This window comes from Notothenia rossii, assembly GCF_949606895.1.
Source record: "Notothenia rossii genome assembly, chromosome: 3".
Lineage (NCBI taxonomy): Eukaryota > Metazoa > Chordata > Actinopteri > Perciformes > Nototheniidae > Notothenia > Notothenia rossii.
Genome location: NC_136901.1, coordinates 21,602,061 through 21,616,847, shown reverse-complemented (window position 1 = coordinate 21,616,847; position 14,787 = coordinate 21,602,061). Strand labels below are relative to the sequence as shown.

The 14,787-nt window shown below is 42.0% G+C and overlaps 2 protein-coding genes across 6 annotated transcripts in view; one reads left to right on the top strand and one right to left on the bottom strand.

Annotated features, from left to right (window-relative positions):
• afap1 (actin filament associated protein 1) overlaps window positions 1-14,787 on the bottom strand; it is a 161,586-nt gene that overhangs the window by 28,454 nt on the left and 118,345 nt on the right. The window lies entirely within an intron of this gene.
• LOC307031005 (uncharacterized protein) overlaps window positions 1-14,787 on the top strand; it is a 131,292-nt gene that overhangs the window by 80,337 nt on the left and 36,168 nt on the right. The gene's annotated exons all lie outside the window — the stretch shown is intronic.

Here is a 14,787-nt window from a genome sequence, read left to right as displayed (position 1 = left end):
TTTAGGTACTCCGCATATTGAATGTGCAATGCGGTCTAACAGAAACATGGGAAATTACTGAGAGAGATGTGTTTACATTAATGTTGATTAAATTATGTGTGGGTGCTTTTGCAATTCTGTAAATAAAAAAGAAAAGAGGAGAGAGAAAAACTGTAGGCTTTACTATAAACAACCATGAAGTCAGAATCAGTTGCATTCCGTTGAATCAGATCCTTGTGGGATCTAAGGCTCTATGTCTGCTGGTGTAGCTTCCCCACTGGTCTGAGTGGGTTGATTTCAGCTGGCCAGAGGTGGGAGGTAACTAAGTAGATGTCCAGCAGATATGTGAAATATCTGAAAGAATTGTGCTTTTGATGATAAAAGCATGACATTTGGCATACTGTTAGAGCATGCCCTAAGGAAGATTTAAAAAAAAAAAAAAAATTCTACATTTATGCTTAAACTTGCTTGAAAATTACAATTAAAAAAGTGAATGTAGAATTTGATATGTTTTACGAGACGTAAGGGCAGGAATTCAGAGGGAAAGGAGCAATTTTGAGCTCTGCTCTTAAAAACGGCTTTTTTTTTAAGGTCATACGTCAAACGCTTCATATTACATCACACAGGGTAAACATCTCCGCTCTCTGACCGCGGGTATAGTTAGTAGTTGCGTTGAGTTGAGCGGTTGTGTTTTAGTGAGCTGGTATTTTTCGGTAGTTTTACATTGTATTTCACCATTTGTAATCATGGTGCAGTATTGTGTTTGTACAGGTTGCACAAATACCAGGACATCGAGTCCACAGTAAAAAGGACCGGAGCTAGCGTTCGTTCCTGTGTGCGTTGTGCATCCACCTCCCTGCAGCACATACTCTCCACAGCTTTATCAGGAAACCGTATTACTTCTCTCTCCCCCCCTTCGCTGCTCTCTCTCTCTCTCTCCCCTCCGGTAAACGGCACCGTAAGACGTAGTGTGGAGTTGCATTAGGTAACGCTGTGGTGGCTGTACTGCTCCAGCCGTCTCCTTTGTGTTTGTTTGTTTCCCCCTGTCTGTGTTGTTTGTGTGGGCGTGGTGGCTGTCACTCCTGGCTCCAGGCTCAACCTCCACTCACCTGCTGCAATCAGCTGTGCACCCTCCCCGACTACACACCTGCTTTCCATCAAGCCATTTACAACGGCATATCAACGGAGGGTCCATAACCTTTCTCCGCCAGATCGTCAAGTATCAGCCGTATCTCGCGTCTCCCCTCTGGTACACAGCACCGTAGTGTGGAATTGCATTAGGTAACGCGAGATACGGCTGATACTTGCGCATTAGTTTCTGTTATGGATCAGTATCAACAGTCCTGCCAGTAACGTTACTATATTATCAATGCTACTTTAGTTATAGCCTGATATATGATAGCTAACTTCACAATGTTGTGAATTGACGTTAGCTAACATTCTGTAGCTAACGCCGGTCACTCACCAAGATAGCTGCCTAGTTCTCCACTAGTTCTCCTCACACCACAGCTCAATTTCTCTCCGATCGCCGTTATTTCTTCTAATCCTTTGCTGCTCCTGGTCTCTTGGACGCCTAGCAGGCTCATAATTATAAGGTTGTGTTCCGTCATATGCATTTGAATATTCATGTTCAACTTCTTCTGTGTCTTCTGTGTCGAAACTAGTATTGGGATCCATGTTTATTAATATGTTACACCGGCTGCTCTCCCCCTTGTTTCCCCCGTGTTACGTCACACGCGGGAGGTCACGTGCCGAGGCTTTTTTATGCGGAACTGAACATTTCTTACAAAAACGACGCCAGATGTCACTGTAGTGTATATTTCTGTATATCTTTTGGAAAATCTAGTGTATTCATCATTTTCCTACACATTTATTCACAGGTGTCTTAAACCTGGAAGTTGTTCTTTAAAGCAGTAATTGGTGCTACATAAGACATGGGCAATCGATTCTGTGAAATAAGAAGTGAACATCTTCTTGTACTCGATACTAGAGAACTTGCAGATGCTCTGAAACAAATTGAGAAACTCGGACAGGACGGGTATGACACCTACAGTGGAGGAAATAAGTATTTGATCCCTTGCCGATTTTTCATCCACTTACAAAGAAATTAACAGTCTATAATTGTGATGGTAGGTTTATTTTAACAGTGAGAGTAAGAATATCAAAAAGAAAAACCAGAAAATTACATTATATAAAAGATAAACAATTATTTGCATTTAACTGTGGGATATAAGTATTTGATCCCCTTGCAAAAAACAAGGATTCTGGCTACCATAGACCGGTTACATAAGTCCATTTCCTTTAGGAAAGTACCCCTCATATCAACTAGGCATGGGCGGTATAATTTTTTTCATACCGTCATACCTTGCTGACATCATACCGTGGTATACAGTATATGACGGTATCAGTCCCAATTTAAGGGGTAATTCTCCCTCAAACATTTTTTTTACTCACTATATCAACAGCCCCACCAAATATATTTTCCACCAGCCGCCACTGACGGTATGACTTGGGTCGACTTGAGTGAGGTGGCGTTCGGCGGCAAATAGATGTTTAGAACGGTATATTATATGTTCGGTGTAAAATGCAGCCCGAGCGGTAGACGCTCGCAAAGTGCCGCGAAGTGCGCGCAAGTGCAAAACAAGGGCTGCATACATGACACATTGTTCAAATGGCACATTTTGAGATCGGATACAGGACGCGTTTGTAGATGTCCGACGTTGTTTCCACTGTGAGCTAAGTTAACAATATATCATCATACATAAACATTTTCCGGGAGTAAATACTTGACTTATTGAATAAAGTTTGCTATATTCACTAACTAGTTTGGCAATATTATTCCGTGCATGTGTTAAAAACCTTATTTCCATTTGATTCATTGGATTACTCGCGTGAATGTTTAGCACGTAAATGCTTTCGTTTTTAAAACCGTCCGACCTCCACTACAAAACCATCAACCAGTTGCATAGGATTAAAAAATGTCAACACTCACTCACCCCGTCTTAAACATTCCCAAAGAAGTGCCTCTGTCTCTCGTTGTGCTGGATGAAGTCACTGGCAACGAGTAAACCCAAAATAGTCCCAAACAGGCGCAGAGGTATTTTTCTTTTTTACTAGTTGTCCGAGTTCGGGGCCGGCAAATGCTGCCGCCATCTTGCTCAGCTCTGCTCTGTGCTGAGCTCTGAGAGCGGGAAAGACGGACTGCCCTCCCCTGCCCTCTGCTGGCGCGTGCTGTGCATTACAACCAATGTCCTCCCTGTCAAAACTCCGTGTTAGTGTAATAGAATGAAACGCATCTGTGATTTGGCGCACATTCTGTGACGTCACGGTATTGAAAATCATACCGACGGTATTTCGAAGTACCCTGGTATACCGCAATACCGTCATACCGCCCAAGCCTAATATCATCTTGTTACCTGTATAAAAGACACCTGTCCACAGAATCAATCAATCAGATTCCAACCTCTCCACCATGGGCAAGACTAAAGAGCTGTCTAAGGATCTCAGGGACAAGACTGTAGACCTGCACTTGGCTGGGATTGGCTACAAAACCATCAGCAAGCAGCTTGGGGAGAAGGCGACAACTGTTGGTGCGATTATTCGGAAATGGAAGGGAAAAAAATGGACATCAATCAACAATCAATCACCCTCGGTCTGGGAATCCACACAAGATCTCGCCCCTTGGGGTATTGATGATCATGAGAAAGGTGAGGTATCAGCCAATAACTACAAGGAACTTGTTAATGATCTCAAGGCAGCTGGGACTACAGACCCAAGAAAACTATCGGTAACACACTACACCATAATGGACCAAACCCTGCAACGCCCGCAAGGTCCCCTGCTCAAGAAGAACATGAAAGGCCCTTCTGAAATTTGACAATGAACATCTGAATGATTCAGAGAAGGCTTGGTAGAAGGTGATGTGTTCAGATGAGACCAAAATGGAGGTGGAAACATTATCATTTTGGGGTGTTTCTCTGCTAAGGGGACAGGACGACTTCCCTGCATTGAGGAGGGGATGGAAGGGGCCATGTACTGTAACAACTTGGCCAATAGCCTCCTTCCCTCTGCCAGGACACTGAAAAGGGTCATGGATAGGTCTTCCAGCAGGACAATAAACCTGAACATACGGCCAAGGCAACACAGGATCTGCTAAAGAAGAAGCACATTTAGGTGATGGATGGGCCTTGCCAGTCTCCAGACCTTAATCCCATAGAAAATCTGTGGAGGGATCAGAAGTTTTGAGATGCCAAGAATCAGAGGATCTTCAGAGAGGAGTGGACCAAAATCCTTCCTGAGATGTGCACAAACCTGGAGACTAACTGCAAGAAGTGTCTGACCTTTGTGCTGTCCAACAAGGGTTTCTCCACCAAGTACTAACATGTTTTGCAAGGCGATCAAATACTTATTTCCCACAGTTTAATGCATATCAAATTGTATCTTTTATATAATGTACATTTCTGGATTTTCTTTCTGATATTCTTACTCTCACTGATAAATTAAACCTACCATTACAATTATAGACTGTTCATTTATTTGTAAGTGGGCAAACTTACAACATCTGCAAGGGATCAAATACTTATTTCCTCCACTGTATGTCAGTGAGCGCCTGGTCAAACAGACAAAGCCCATCAAAGATCCCATTAAAAGTAAAAACCTCCCTGTATTCAGCCAGTCTCCAGTCCAAGATAAGTCCTGGGTCCTCATGTATAACGCCGTGCGTAGGATTGACGTGGGAAGGTTGCTTACGTAGTAGAAATCCGAAAAATAGGTCCATACATTTTCCGCCACTTTCCGATTCACCAAACATTGCGTACCGGCGAGGAAAGTGCGTATGGCACTTCCTATGCCGGTTTCTCTTTATAAATCACAACCGACTAGAAATGCGGTGCAGCTTTTGCGGGCTTCACGTAACGCTCATATTTGCCTATAAATAGTCAACGAAACGCCCATTCATTCATTCATTCTGACTGACTTTATGAAGAAGACTGCAGGAAATGATGACAGAACAGCTAAAAAAAAACATCTCACACCGTGTCAGATTGGCTTATTTTGGGGAGGTCGAGATAAATCATATTGTTTGGTGGATGCAGTTTGAAACAGAGCAGCAGCATGGAGGTCGGACTGTCACCAAAATAAATACATAAGTTGTCCGAAAAAATACACATAGCCTTCCTCAGGCAGTGTGTTTGTACCGGGGACAGGTTACCCCCCCTTGATGAGAAACTGTAAGAAATGATCGGGGAATCCCTCCGGAGTGGATTCATGACGACTGGATCTGAATTATGTTTTTGTATTTGGTGGTTTGTGTCCCAGCTATCGATCAGCTGTGCGCAGCGTCTCCAATACAGCCTGTGCATCTCAACCCCCCCCCCCCCCCCCCCGCAGCAACTCTATATCCACCAGTTAAAGGAAATACAACTAATGTGTTGTATTATATTAGCTTTACAATTTACCACATATGGTGCTCTTAGTTTCCATACCTCCTGTGTTTTACGAGCGACTTATCAAGTCTTGGCAAATGGCAAAAAACATGATTAAACATGTATTAAACATATATAAAACCATGCTCGTATCTACAACCTATAGAAATGCAAAACGGCGTCAGTTTAGACGTGATTCTGTCCTCCTGCTTACCGCGTCATTTATGAGAAAACATTTCATAACATTAACAAAACATATTCGAGGTGGTTTTAAATAAAATATCCGTATTTATTTATTTCTCCCAGTTATGTTTTTGTTAAATCATTTTAAGATTGGCTTTAATCAATGTTTGAAAATGAATTCTTCATATATGATAAGTGAGAGGTAACATTTTATTTATGGTATTATTTCCACATACAGATGTAGCGATTCATTTCAGACAGTTTGAAACGCGAGGGCCGTGATTGGTACGTGATCTGCCCTCGCTCAAGGGAAAATCTCCAGCTTGACTTGAGACCGCCCCCGTGATAGATAAATGTAATTATAATGAAGCCAGCTGCAATGGATCATTGATCCACCAGGGGGTGCAGTGGGGTTCCACACTGGAGCTCATGTGAAATAAAGTGAGATACAGTATGCTGGATGTACAGCGGAACTTTGTTAAGATCCATATGTCACGGATATCATACTACTGTGCTAAATAAGAGACATGTAATCATTTACAAAACATCACCATGTTGTTATTTAACAAAATAATTTTGTTATTCGAAAAAAACGAACGGGATGAAATGCAGCCCGGCTCTCGATTTTTAATCCTAATTTAATCATCATCTTCACCACGATCATTTATGTTTATGTTCGCCGAATTGACATGAAATTACTGACACATATGAATATACTGTATTCAACTTCATTAAAACGTTATTAACGTGCCTAAACTCAGTAATTCACCAAAAATATGTATATTTTAATGGAGCTTCGTCGGTCGATCAGGATCCCAAAGTGTAGCGGAGGGATCCTCATCTGGATGAAGGGTGTTATTTTCCCCATAAGGAACAAGTCGCTGCAAATTATCCCGCTTATTACACGGCCGCATTCTCAACAAAGTAACGACATGACTCCCAATATTAATTGAAATGCTTTTATGGATTTAGAAAGTGTTTTTATTGATTTAAAAAATAGTTGTATGTATTGATTTAAATTGACATGCATCCGCTAAGAAAAATAGTCCATTGTTACAGTTTTTTAAACAGTCTGAATGAAACGGCAGCTCTCAGCTGTGTATTTACACAACAAATCGCCCATCAACCACAGCTCTCTCCCCCCCTCCCCCCCTGATCTTTCTTCTCCAGCAGCTAAATTAACAGTAGATTACTCTGAGTGACCATAGACTGTATGTGACAAGCTTACAGTTAGTGACGTAACAACACCATAAAAGCTGGTGGGTTGAAAGCAATACGGGAAGTAAAAATAACTACAATAATTGTGATTTATTTATTGTGGCTTTTATGTTTTTAAGTATAAAATGTTATGTAATTCAGACTTATAGTTCACCCTTCTCTAAAAGCCTTCAACAATGACAATATTCATTGTCATTTAATAAATCCTTCCAACACACATTGTACAAAATAGCCTACTGTAAGTTAAGAAATCATTTCAATATGTACATCTTCTGATGTAACAACAATAACATTATAAATAGTAACATAGCTGAACATGGTATTGCACATTTAGCTTTGAGTGTTACTGACCTGAGATGCTTTTATTACATGAATTAAGGTGACTGGCTTTTTAACACACAGGGATGCAAACTCATCAGGTATGAAAAAGGTGACAATGATCCGAGCCCCCGGCTCCCCCACCCCACGGAATGACAGAGGATTTTAGCAGTCAGAACAACTAAAGCAGCAGTGTTAATAATAACAGAAACGCCAAAGAGTCACATCTAATAGAAATATATAAAAGCATTTATTTTAAATTGTGGAGCAGTCAGTTTATAATTTTGGCAGCACTGTTGAGCATTTTGAAAATGTATTTTCGTGCCTCTGTGCAAGGCTTAAGTCTTTTTATCTTAGCCACATGGTGTAAAGTAACTAGGTTCATAAACTCAACAAGTACTATACTTGGGCACAATTTTGAGATACTTGTACTTTATTTAAGTATTTCAATGTTTTGCTACTTTGTTCTTCTACTCCACTACAGTTCAGAGGTACATGGTGTACTTTGACTCCACTACATGTATTTAATACCTTTAGTTACTTCACAGATCTGGATTAATTAAGTGAAATATAATCAAGTGTTAAATCAGACTTTAGTTCCACCTGAAGTAAATCCACAAGCTACCCTGCAGTATACAAAGTCATTCAAACTAGCTGCACCTTTACCAGCTTTGAGAACACTTTCATGATCAATCATTATAAAACATATCATATCTATTATTCTGAAATGGAGCAATCTGCACAATGACTACTTTTACTGTCGCTACTTTCACTATATTTTGATGATAATACTTTTCTACTTTTACTTGAGGAACATTTTGAATGCAGGACTTTTACTGTAACAGAGTATTCCTACACTCTGGGACTATTACTTTTACTCAAGTACAAGATCTGAGTACTTCTACTTTTACTCAAGCACAAGACCTGAGTACTTCTACTTTTACTCAAGTACAATACCTGAGTGCTTCTACTTTTACTCAAGTACAAGATTTGAGTACTTCTACTTTTACTCTAGTACAAGATCTGTGTGCTTCTACTTTTACTCAAGTACAAGATTTGAGTACTTCTACTTTTACTCTAGTACAAGATCTGTGTGCTTCTACTTTTACTCAAGTACAAGATCTGAGTACTTCTACTTTTACTCAAGTACAAGACCTGAGTACTTCCACTTTTACTCAAGTAAAAGATCTGAGTACTTCTACTTTTACTCAAGTACAATATATATATACTTATACCACCTCTGTTTATAGCCTATGAAAAAAACTATTAGAAATAGAAGGCTAAAGCTAACGTTAGCAGATAGTGACAATGTATGCTAGCTAGCTAGCTCAACGATTCCTTAAATAATATTGCCACAGAAAAACTTTTCAGTTCACATCACGCTCTGCCGCTCCGACAGGGAGCTCTGCGCTGAACACCTGAACGGCCCGTTCTAACAGCTGTTCACCAGCGGTCCAGTCTGTGCCACAGTGACTCCGGACGCACAGCTAATATTAAGGAACGCAGCCGTAGGTAATGTAGCTGCTGAAGCTAGACCATCATCTCGGAGCAGCAGAGCCTTATTATACATCCATGAGCAGAGCCGACAGGCAGGAAGACTCGAGCACACAGCTCGTACTTCATTATAATATATAAAAAAAGAACACCATGCGTGTCATGATGGCACATAACAGCTCACGGCCGCAGATTACTCCGGGTCCCAGCCCCCCCATACCCCAAAAATATTTGTATTGCAGATCTACATGAATCACACAAACGACTTATTTTGGATTCAAAACGGCGAATTTCGCCGAAAGGTGACAAGTTTGCATCACTGAACATAGACAGAGCACAACTGAAACATAACATCTGAGATGTAACAACATAATACACTTTTTGGGGATGCTTGGGATGTGAGGAGTGAGGGACATGGCTTAGAACGGGCGTGTCGCCTGGCAGGACAGGAGAGTGTGTGCACCAGTCTGCCTTGATCTATGAATTCATGTCCGTGACACTCACTGCTGCCCACAGCTGTTTTATAGAAGGAAATTCCTTCACTTCATGAAAGTGTTTTAACCACACACACCTCTACTACACACACATGACGGGTGTTATTTTCCCCATAAGGAACAAGTCGCTGCAAATTATCCCGCTTATTACACGGCCACATTCTCAAAAAAGTAACGACATGACTACCAATATTAATTGAAATGCTTTTATGGATTTAGAAAATGTTTTTATTGATTTAAAAAATAGTTGTCTGTATTGATTTAAAAAATAGTTGTATGTATTGAATTAAATTGACATGCATCCGCTAAGAAAAATAGTCCGTTGTTACAGTTTTTTAAACAGTCTGAATGAAACGGCAGCTCTCAGCTGTGTATTTACACAACTAATGGCCCATCAACCACAGCTCTCTCCCCCCCTCCCCCTTGATCTTTCTTCTCCAGCAGCTAAATTAACGGTAGGTTACTCTGAGTGACAAGCTTATAATTAGACACAACACTGTAATTGCAAGTGACCCTCGGTTAGTTGACTTTTATGTTCAACTGCTAAATTCGTTACTGATAAAAAAGGGCTTCTACTGTACCTAATTACCTTAACACTAGAACCGCCAGAGGTTTTTGTATAGGCCTACCTAAACCCGTCAAATCCCGCTATTAGAATGCAATTTTTAACAACATAGGGTGCTACATAACACACTTTCAGGAAAAGTCACGGACTGGGAGACTTTAATATTTTATTGAAAAAAAGTTACATTGCACACACACAACACACATCACACAAATTGACCCGATTGGCGGTTCTAGTGTTAAATAAACTCACTAATTAATGAAACCAGTTCAATACGCATTATTCTTATTCTTATCATTCTTTATGAGCGCAGAAATAGTCTTAAAATCAGATCTGTTTTTTAAATGAAATCTGACGGCAGGCAGTTAGCTCTGATCACCTATGATAAATGCGCCGCACCTAATCGCTGGCCATTCAGCCACAGACACTGTTCGAAATGGGGGGGAGCGAGGGGGAGCTTGGCTCCCCCGAAAAGGGAGGGAGCTCCCTTGAGGGCTGACTTTGAGATAAATAGGGGGAGCCCAAAACAATCGTGCATATTTGTGTCACACAGATTAGAAATGTTGAGTTTCTGTAAATAACAGTTCTTGAAATAAATAATAGTTATTGTTCATTACAGTTTCTGAATATTTGTTTTATATTTGTGAATATGTCTGGGTGTTGCCATCTGTACGTGGCGGCGCTGCATTCTTAGTTACGTTGCTATGGTTATGGCGGTGATGCCGGCGCGGTATTTGAAATGTTCATATTGATATTTTTTTAACTCTGGCTGTTTAATAAAAAAATATGGCAAAACGAAAACAGCCAAGCGTCACAGCTTTTGGATTCACAAGCAAAGAAGCGAAGGAGTCTAAAAATGACAACGTGAACGGAAAACAACTTTTAGTTGGCCGGCTGTAAGCGGCGTTAGGGTCGAGCTTGACAGCTCCACACCGAGGGAGAGGCCTGCCGATGCGGAGCCTGAAGAGGCTTCAACAACGGCCAAATCCGCCGGCATAGTGACACCGTCTGTATTAGTAGAAGAGTGTTTTTATAGCAATTGATCGCATCCGCGCTGCTGCGCCAGTCAACAGAGCGTGCGTGTGACATATTTAGTAGCAGGATGTGCTCTGAAAAATAGGGCTCCCCGAAAGCAAATGGGTAATTCGAAAACTGACAGAGCTCCCTCTATACCAGGGGTGGGCAATTATTTTTTCCATGGGGCCACATGAGAAACAAAAAATATTGTGGAGGGCCGGGCCAAAAGGCTGAACTCAATTCTGCATAATATTAATTGTATTTCTTTATAAAAAGCAGTAAATAGCATTGTTTTGACAAGCTGGTAAGAGTATATATCCTCTCCTCCGATGCTGGTAACCTCAACATCCTCATCCTCCTTGACCTCAGCGCTGCCTTCGACACCATCAATCACTCCATCCTCCTCACCCGTCTTGAAACCACCTTCAACATCACCGGCACTGCCCTCTCTTGGTTCACTTCATACCTCTCTGACAGAAACCAGTTCATCTACATCAATAACTGCAAATCCCCCACTGCTCCTCTCCCCCAAGGTGTCCCTCAAGGCTCAGTTCTCGGCCCCCTCCTCTTCATTCTCTACCTGCTTCCCCTTGGTCACATAATCCGCCGTCATGGACTTCAATTCCACTGCTTTGCCGACGACATCCAGCTTCTCATCTCCACTAAGTCCATCTCCACTGCTACCCACTCCATCCTGACAAACTGCATCACTGAAATCAAATCCTGGCTCCAACTTAACTTCCTGAAACTCAACTGCGATAAATCTGAAATAATAATCATTGGACAAAAGAAGCTCACCACACCTATCCATAACTTCACCCTCAACATAGACGGCTTCCCTGTTCAAACCTCCCCTCACATCCGGAACCTAGGCATCATATTTGACCAAACCCTCTCCTTCAACCGATACATCAAACAGATCACAAAGACAGCCTTCTTCCACCTCAAAAACATCGCCCGTCTACGTCCATCCCTCTCTCCCACTGCTGCCGAAACCCTCATCCACGCCTTCATCACCTCCCGTCTGGACTATTGCAATAGCCTCCTCTATGGTTCACCTGCAAAAATCCTCAACAAACTTCAATATATCCAGAACTCCGCCGCCCGTCTACTCACCCACACCCGAATCCGTGAACACATTACACCCGTCCTCATCAAGCTCCACTGGCTCCCCATCCCCCAGAGAATTCAGTACAAGATCCTCCTGATGACATACAAAGCCCTCCATAACCTGACCCCATCCTACCTGACTGACCTCCTCCACAGACACACTCCCACTCGCTCCCTCCGCTCTGCCACTGCCAACCTCCTGTCCCTCCGCACCCGGACCAACCTCAAGTCTTGGGGCGACAGAGCCTTCTCCGTTGCTGCACCCACCCTCTGGAACTCACTACCCCAATCCATCAGAGATTCTTCCTCCCTCACAGCATTCAAAACATCACTCAAAACCCACCTGTTCAACACTGCATTCAACCACTGACCACCCCACTCCCCCCGTATTTTTTCTGTTTTGTTTATCTCTTTTTGTATTTCTTTGTCTTTTTTTGTTGTGTTTTCTTAAATTCTCTGTGAAAGCGTCTTTGAGTTTCATGAAAAGCGCTATAAAAGTCCCATGTATTATTATTATTATTATTATATGTTATAGTTGAGCAATGAAAAAGTGAGGTTGCCTTACAAAAAATTTAATTTATTCAATCAAATTTCCCAAAACAATGGTAAACAAAATGTGAACGTTTTTCACCATTTCTGACTCATATTAGTGAACATTTTCAGTCGCATTCACTACAAAACACATTTTGAGTTTCATATACTGTTGGAAAGTTGTGTAAAGGTTCTTAGCATTCTTAAGACATCACAACATTGTCTTTGTGCTCCAAACATTCAGCAAGATACATCATATTGAACTGTCACTGAACATCACTGAACTGTGACTTTGAGAAAAGGCTTCCAAAGAAAGTGTCCCAGTTCACTGCTAGTTGGTTCCTTTACATGCCTACATTTGTAGTCTAACCACCTCATTTGGTGTTTTTAAGTTCTTTTTTCTTGTTCAGTGAGAGAAATCTAGTCTCTGCTGGGCTTTAACGAGTGCATCAAAGTCAGGTTGAATGTCTGAGGTGGAGATACGAAGCACAGCTGACAGATGATCATCAGTGAGAGAGGATCTATACCTGGATTTCATAAACTTCATCTTTGAAAATGTTTGTTCACATATGTAGGTAGAGCCAAAGAGAACCAACATCTTCTGAGCATGTCTCCTCATGTTTGGAAAGTTCTCCTCCTCGAGAGAAGAGTAGAAATCCAGCAGAGATCCTGACTTAAAGCGCTCTGCCAGTACTGCATCAGACTGCAGGTCAATGAGTTCCAGCTGAACATCACTGGGTGCATTATCCATACTGCAGGTAAAGGGAGAGGAAATCATGAGCATTTCATCCTCGATTGTTCGGAGATCTTCAAATCGCCTTGAAAACTCACCATGCAATGCTCCTAACATGGATGAGTACCTGCGGAGGTGATCAGCTGATGGTGTGACTTCTTTCAGGGTTTGCATGTGAGTGAGAGTGTTGCTCTCCAGTTGGCTTGAAAGAAACTGCATCTTTCTCATGAAAGCCTTCACCAGGCTGTGCATTTCATGAACAAAAAGGCCCTTGCCTTGCAGTTTGGTGTTCAGTTCATTCATCAGTGCAGTCACATCAACAGCAAATGCAAAATCTGCCATCCAGTCCTCGTCTGAGAGCTCTGGGATGTCTTTGCCTTTCTTCTCACAAAACTCTTGAATCTCTGCTTTCAGGTCCCAAACTCTTTTTAGCACTTTGCCCAGGCTGAGCCATCTGACAGCTGTGTGGTAGCCGATGTCACTATGCTCAGTCTCATGCTCCTCCAAAAGTGCAACAAACTGTCTGTGATTCAATGCCCGTGCCCTGATGAAGTTTACTATTTTAGTAACAACATCAATAACATGGTGAATTTTTAGCACTGACTTGCACAACACATGTTGGTGTATAATACAATGCAAAAATACCAATTTCTGATCAGCGTCGATTTCAGTCACTTTATCTTGCATACGTTTCAAAAGTCCAACATTTTTACCTGTAAGATTTGGACAACCGTCTGTTGTGACACCTGCCAGTCTGTCCCATTTCAGTCCCAGCGTGTCCATGCACGCATTTACCTCCGTGAACAGATCGCTCCCTGTCGTCGTCCCTTTCATCGGCCGCATTGCTGCCAGCTCCTCCGTAATCTTGAAGTCCGGCGTTATCCCACGGACAAATACGAGTAACTGCGCTGTGTCGCGGACATCACAGCTCTCGTCCAAAGCCAAGGAGATAAAGTCAAAACTTGCCACTTCATGTTGCAGCTGAAGCTCCAGATTCCCCGCAATGTCCTCGATCCTTCTCGTCACGGTTCGCCTGGACAGCGGGACTTGCTCAAAGGCTTCTTTTTTTTCAGGGCATATTAGTGCTGCAGAGTCCACTAAGCACTCTTTGACAAACTCCCCCTCTGAGAATGGCTTACTGTGTTTAGCTATTTTGTGGGATATCACAAAGCTGGTCTTGGTTGCTGCATCCTTGGATGTGTGAAGCTTGGTAAAAAAGCCTTGCTGCTTTTGCAGCTTAGCTAGCAAAGCGTTCGATGTGCGCGCCCTTTCAGCATCAGTCAAGTTTTTGTATTTCTCCGTGTGTTTCGTCTCGTAATGCCGACTCAAATTGTAGTCCTTGAACACGGCGATCTGCTCCCCGCAAACTAAACACACGGCTTTACCTCCGACTTCAGTAAATAAATACTTAGCAGTCCAATTTTTGTTGAAAACCGTACATTTGGCATCTACCTTTCTTTTTTTAGCATCAGCTGACATTTTTGAGCGCTAAAGTCGTCTTGTGACAATTATCCAATAACGCGCATGTCTTGATTTGACGTATTGCGTCATTATGTACGTGAATAAAAAACAACTTCAAAATAAAAGCATTGCAGCTTTAGTCCATGCATGAGGTAAAATGAGAAAATATGTTTATTTTGTAATTTCCAATTAACCTTACACGGGCCGGTCAGAGTCAACCAAAGGGCCGTATGTGGCCCGGGGGCCGTACAGTGCCCAGGT